The following is a 6691-nucleotide window of genomic DNA, read 5'->3' as shown; positions in this document are numbered from 1 at the left end:
TCGCCCTCCTCCCATTGAGCGAGGCTGTGTCGCGTGGCCCAGCGTCGGCGTGACGGTTGGACGCGGGCGCGGCACTGCGGGTCCCGATTGCTGCAGCCGCTTGTCAGTGTGATGAAGATTGGCACCCAGGTAAGCTGTCACTCAACCGCTCTGCCGCCGCCGCCGCTCCGCCGCCCCGTCACTATCAATCACGCTGGCCTGCAGGCGCCGCGGCCGCCGCCCCGCCGCCGCCGCCCGGGTCTCCGCGGGTTGCCGCCGCCCGGGAGGGCCGCGTCAGACCCGCCGCCCGGGGCAGGGGGCGGGGAGGGGGCGCGGGTGGGGGAGGGGAGCCGCGGCCGCGGGGAGGGGCGCTGTCCGCCGGGCCGGCGCGGGGGCGCGCCCCGCTTGTTTTTCGGTGTGGGCTTAGGGACGCGGAAATTTCTGGAAGGCTCCGCCGCCGCCGCCGCGCGGGGCCAGTGGTGAGGCGCGCGCTCCTAACCGTCCCTCTCGGAGCGCGGCGCGCACCTCTGCGCGGGCGGGGCAGGGGGCGCGGGGGCGCGCGGCGGGGGCGGGGCCCAGGCTGAGGAGGCGCGCGGGGGCGGGGCCGGGAGCGGGCGGGGGCGGGGCCGGCGTCGCGGGGGCGGCGGCGGCGGCGGCGGCGGTGCTCCGGGGGTCCCCGAGGCCCTGCGGTGGCCGCCGCCGAGTCCGAGGCTGGGAGGGAGCCGGGTGCCCGGTGTCTGGAATGAGTGACAAATGCGTCGCGAGTAATAAACGGCCGATGTGAAGTAGAGGCCTGGGCGCGTCGGGCACGGTCCGGCCGCTCGCTGGAATTCCACATTCCTTTAGAAAGAGATCGTGAGTCACTTCAGAAAAGGCAGGGAGCGTTAGTCTGCTTTATATCATCGTCGGGGCTGTTGAAACGCTGTTTTGTTAGCGGTTCCGAGCCTCGGCCAGCCAGGTTCTCCTTCGTGAAGTTTGACTCCTAGAATGCGTCTCAGTGCGTGCTGCTGGGGTCGGAGCCCCGGGCGGGGGCGGGGCGGACGGGGGGGGCGGGTAAGGGCAGAAGGCAGATCCTTGCTGGGGGGGGGGGGATACCTATACATGCGCGAATATGCATTTGGTAAATTTGATCGCACACCTGCAACCATCCAGGATAAATTTGCCATTCGTAAGGGGGTTGAAATTAATTTTGATTCCAAGACTTAGTTTTTAATAGAAACTACTGGTGTTTCCTTAGGAAGGGAGTGCTTTCTACTTTATGGTAAATGAAACCCTCAGCTTTCGTTGGGTATACTTGTATGATTTTTCCTGACATACTGAAAAGGGATTTATGTATTTATATAATACATAATTTTATATAATGTATTCTGAATATTGTATGGAAGAATCGAAGTGAAATGTAAAAATTTTGCCAGTACAGTTATTGGTGATACTCTCAAATCTAGTTGTACATGCATTTGGAAGATGGCTCACTGACTCAAATCTGCCTTGCATCATTTTTTTGCTTAATTTACCGAGCGTGGAGAATGGTATGTAGATCGTTTAGTTACAGTATTTGGTTGAATCGGCAGTGCAGGGTTGTGTGATATTGACTGACACAGGGCTTTCGGAAGGCAGCAGTGGAAGGACCCTTCCTGCTTCAGAGATTTACAAGTGGGAATTGAAATGTGGTAGGTGAAGTATGACTCGGAAGATTAACGTTCTATGCTGAGGATTTAAGTGTCAGCACTAATGGAACTGGGTGTAAACAGCTGTCCTCTCGTGTACTACATTTACATTTCTGTATCAGTGTGTTGTAACTTTAGGAAAGTATCACTTAGGATTAGTGAAAGGTAACATTCTGGTTGTAACTTTCGCTCTTGTTTCAAACTAACTGAAACTGTTTCGAAGAAAACCTTGAAACTTCTGGACTGATGCAAATCATGCGCCCCAGGGGACATTTCCCTGCGCTCTGCTGGCCTCCAGACTCCTCCTCTCCTCCTCCTACAAACGGTTTAGAAAAAATAAGAGAGGATCAAGAAGAGAACCTATTACACTGAAATACAGTTATCAAAATATTGAACCAAACTGGTGATAAATTTCTTTACATGCTTTTTATTAGCTCACTTAGTAACAGATTGAACACTGGCTCTAATAATTTCTTTTTGAGTATATGATGCTAATGCTTTGTGAAAATACCTGTGGTTTCTGTTGGCGAAGAAGTCACAGGTGCTCTTCAGGATTTCATGTCTACCGGTGGAATTGAATGAGTGTTAAATTGCAGCCAGATGTTATTGCAAATAAAGATGTGATTTTTTTTCTCATTCAGGTTCACAGAGACCAAGTTAAGAACCTCTGCACTGGAAGGCTGTTTACTCTCAGCCCATCCCTTAGGAGGAATATGTATGTGCCTCCTTTTTCCTTCCTCAAATGCTTATACCGATGGCAAGGGTGATGAGGAAGTACAAACAGTGCAGCTGAGGGAACCCAAAGCTTCACAGTATGGGGTCATAGTGGGGTGAGGCCACGTGGGGTTACTGCCTGACACCGGTTGTGATGACTCACAGCTGTGATGGGTTACTGTTCTGTCGTGTACAATCTGTTTAGGAAGACGTGGAAAGAGAAATATAGTGTAGAAAAGGTTCAGTTTGGAAATTGTTAGAATAAACATTCAAGGGCCGGGAGGCATGGGTTTTGGTTGGAAAGGCCTGGCTGCCGAGGCCATCAGATGAGGCCCCTCCGGCCGTGTTGTCTGCCCTCCAGCAAGTGGACAGGGTGCCTAGCTGCTGGGTGCCCCGGCCGGCAGCCGTGCCTGGTGTCGGTGTGTCAGCCCCACTGGTCTAGTCACTGTTTCTGGGAGTTTCACTCACGGAGGGCCTGGTACTGACCCAGCAGACCTGCTGTCTGACAAGGTGGTTTCAGGCTCCTGATGCAGAAGCACTGTGGCCCTGAGGATGTGTCTGGGGGACCTGGGGAGGGGACAGAGCAGCTGCTTCATTCCATGTAGGATTCCTTGGGGAAAGAAAGGGTCCTACAGCTTTGTCAGAATCTTGAAAAAGTACTGATCAGTCAGGTTGCAGGATTGAGGGCCGGGAGGTAGTGAACCTTTCAGATGCCCTTTGCCTTGGGTCTTCCCTTCAGTGTTGGCGTGTGCTCGTCCTGACGGGTCCAGCAGCAGGCCTTGTCATCCCTCCCCTCAGGGTGAGCTGCTAAGTATGCGGTGATGCGCTCCTGTCGGGGGGATTATTTCTGTTCAGGGCGACCCTGCCACCCAAATGGTGTGTGTCCTTTGGTGTAACCTCTGGCCTGGCAGAGCCTTGTTGGGGACAGGCTGCAGGACACGTGGTGGGAAATGCCTTTATTGTTGGCGTCTGTCTCTGATGGGTGCCTGGCTCTTGTAGTCAGGCCCCAGGACGGCAGGGAGCGGGCTGACTTCAAGTCCAGGGCTTTAGGGTCACACAGGAATAAGGAAAAAAGGAATCTAGCGGGGTCCAGGGACCAAGGTAGTGCTGGGCCTCGGGACTGATGGAACTGCGGCTTGGGCCCTGGCGGGATCCGGCTGCCACCTTGGTCTTGACCTTCCCCGTTTACTTCCACTGAAGTGTAAGTGCTCTTAACTGTGGGCTGCTTCTGCACACTGCTGCATGTTCTCCGTTTTCCAGCTCTGCCCACCTCATCCTCTTCCTGTTTCCCAGCGCACATCCTGGAGACAGGGTGACAGCTCTCTCACCTTCCACCGTGTCCCCCAGGTGCTGACCTGGGCGCTAGGGGCTCCTGGTCCCTGAGCTCTCCCCAGGGAGCGGTGGGCTCCTTTCAGAAGGGTCTGCGGTGGTGGGTGGGGTCACTCGGAAGGGACTGTGGATGGTAGGAATTGTGATCGCAGCTTCCTGAACAGTCTGATCGGACTTGCAGAGATAACGCCTTCACGAGAGTTTGGTAAGCCCTCACTATATGTCACACGTTGTCTGAGACATTTTACCAAAGTTTGTATTTTTTTTGCATTAAAAAAAATCAAGAATTTAACTTTGTGATAGTCTAAGTTCAGTCATGTGTTTGTGTACAGTTTTTTTAAAAACACATACGTGGGCTTCCCTGGGGGCACAGTGGTTAAGAATCTGCCTGCCAATGCAGGGGACACGGGTTCGAGCCCTGGTCCGGGAAGATCCCACATGCCGCGGAGCAACTAAGCCTGTGCGCCACAACTACTGAGTCTGTGCTCTAGAGCCCGCGAGCCACAACTACTGAGCCTACGTGCCACAACTAGTAAAAGCCCGCGCACCTAGAGCCCATGCTCCGCAACAAGAGAAGCCACTACAATGAGAAATGAGAAGCCCGCGCACCACAATGAAGAGTAGCCCCTGCTCGCTGCAACTGGAGAAAGCCCGTGCGCAGCAATGAAGACCCAACAGCCAAAAATAAATAAATAAATAGTTTTTAAAAACAGAACCCTATAAAACAAATATTTATTTCAGCACAATTTATTGCAGCCTACGTGAAACACCCCTGTGATCCTCTACGGCAGGCATTCAAAGCTGGGGCCCCGCTGACATTTGGGGCTGGGTACTTCGTGTCCTGTGCATTGTGGGATTTTAGTAGACACCAGAGGGACCCCCACCCCCAGTTGTGACGACCAAAAATGTCTTCGGATATCGCCAAGTGTTCCCTGGGGGACAGAAATCCCCCCTGGTTGAGAAGTACTGACCTAGAACAGCATTTCCCAAAATGCCTTGTGTGGAACCCGAGTTTAATGGGATAGGCATAAATTTTTACAGATTGATCGGTTCAGCTCCTTTGAATTGTGTTTTTAGTCAGTGTTATTACGTATGTTTTCATGTATTTACATAATCGACACATTTCTCATTTTAAATATTTGCCTACAATCTCTATTTTCTGGCGGTGCCCGATGTTGTGAAGCCTTTCAAGCATTTAGGTCTTGTTGTTTCCCGGGTTTATTTGATCATCCTCTGGGCTGCCAAGCTGAGCGCCAGCCCGATCAGGATAGGGATGGTGCTGCCAGGCCTGTGTCCATGGTGCTCTGTCCCTGAGCTCAGACAGCGCCCTAGGGAGAAAGATTGTCCCATGAGAGAGCCCTGGCCTTGAAGGGTTGGGGTTCCTGTTTTTCCTACAACGTATTCATTGACCGTTAATAGCAAGTATATCATGAAAGTGTTAAATATCAGTTTTTAATGATGCCAGTGATATGGTCCTAAAAGCAAAGATGTGGTGTGAATTTAAATTCTAGCAGCCGTGAAAGGCCGTTCAGCTCAGAATTTACTGAAATAGATTCTGAAACCATTAAACACCTTTGTTGTTAGAATTTTGCTGTGTCTCTTGTGGACATAGGTGGTTGGCTTGGAAATATTTTGGGGAGATAGATTTTAACAGGATTTAACATCTGATTTTATTTGAATATTAAACTTCAAGTGGTACCTCCCAAAACCTTGCTTGAAAAATAAAGTGATCTCTTGATAAACGTTTTCCTCAGAATGAGTTCTTGACTGAACACCTCCCTGGGATGGGACATGGAGCCAGGATAGAAGGCAGGGGACATTTGGCTGGTGTTCTCGAGTGGCAGTCACCTCAACCCTTCCACACACAGAATGAAAATTGATTGCACTGTAGTGACATACAGCTGGTGTCCTGCAAGGTGTCTTGGAAAGGATCTGTTTTTTAAAATTTATTTAATTTATTTATTTAATTTTGGCTGTGTTGTGTCTTCGTTTCTGTGCGAGGGCTTTCTCTAGTTGCGGCAAGCGGGGGCCACTCTTCATCGCGGTGCGTGGGCCTCTCACTGTCGCGGCCTCTCTTGTTGCGGAGCACAGGCTCCAGACACGCAGGCTCAGTAATTGTGGCTCACGGGCTTAGCTGCTCCGCGGCATGTGGGATCTTCCCAGACCGGGGCTCGAACCCGTGTCCCCTGCATTGGCAGGCAGACTCTCAACCACTGCGCCACCAGGGAAGCCCAGGATCTGTTTTTTTTTTGAATATAGAATTTTGAGAGTCTTGGCTTCCTTGACAGCTTTCTTAGCTTTATTAATACACAGGTTTGGTTTAGAAAAGGATCATCAATTAAACGTTTTGGGAAAGATAAGTAACTGCCCCCCAAAATCTAGAGATATAGTTTGTATTGTCTCTCAGCCCTTTTCTGGCTTCGTAACCGGCTCTCACAGCCACTAAGACTGAAATTACCCCAGAATTTCCTGCGTTTCTCGGTTAGTGGAATTGGTGGAACTCTTAGAGCAGCTTCTGAGAGCAGCTGGAGAGGTGCCCTGCTGGGAAACTGGAGCCCAGCTGGGTGGGCCTGGCAGCCTGGGAGGGAGGGGGCCGCTTGGACGCACCAGCATGTGTGTAGAGTAAATGAAAAGTGCAAGAGACTTGACGTCACCAAACTGAGAGAGCGCACTGTAGCTGCGGTTATATTTGTCAGCTATAACATGTCTCTTGGGACAGCTAAACTTTAGGCCTGGGATGGGCAAACTACAGGCCTATGGGCCATGTCCCACTGTGGCCTGTTTTTGTACAGCCCTAGAGCCGTACATAGTACATTTTAGAGGAAAAAGAAGATGGGGGCTTCCCTGGTGGTGCAGTGGTTAAGAATCCGCCTGCCAATGCAGGGGACACGGGTTCGTGCCCCGGTCCGGGAAGATCCCACATGCCGTGGAGCAACTAAGCCCGTGCGCCACAACTACTGAGCCCGCGCGCCTAGAGCCTGTGCTCCGCAATGAGAAGCCCG

At 52.0% G+C, this 6691-nt stretch overlaps 1 protein-coding gene across 4 annotated transcripts in view; it reads left to right on the top strand.

Moving 5' to 3' along the window:
* The first annotated feature begins 12 nt into the window (after window positions 1-12).
* The window catches only part of PKNOX1 (PBX/knotted 1 homeobox 1), a 46245-nt gene continuing 39566 nt past the window's right edge, over window positions 13-6691 (top strand). For 2 of the 4 annotated variants that reach the window (XM_082393063.1, XM_082393062.1), the window contains exon 1: window positions 1079-3894. The gene's annotated coding sequence lies outside the window, so the exon portion shown is untranslated. Of the gene's footprint in view, window positions 130-1078; window positions 3895-6691 lie in introns of those variants that run through there. The other 2 variants (XM_082393065.1, XM_082393064.1) reach the window with 2 other exon arrangements.

Source organism: Balaenoptera borealis, assembly GCF_965194805.1.
Source record: "Balaenoptera borealis genome assembly, chromosome: 5".
Classification (NCBI taxonomy): Eukaryota; Metazoa; Chordata; class Mammalia; order Artiodactyla; family Balaenopteridae; genus Balaenoptera; species Balaenoptera borealis.
This window is presented reverse-complemented; position numbering and strand designations above follow the sequence as displayed.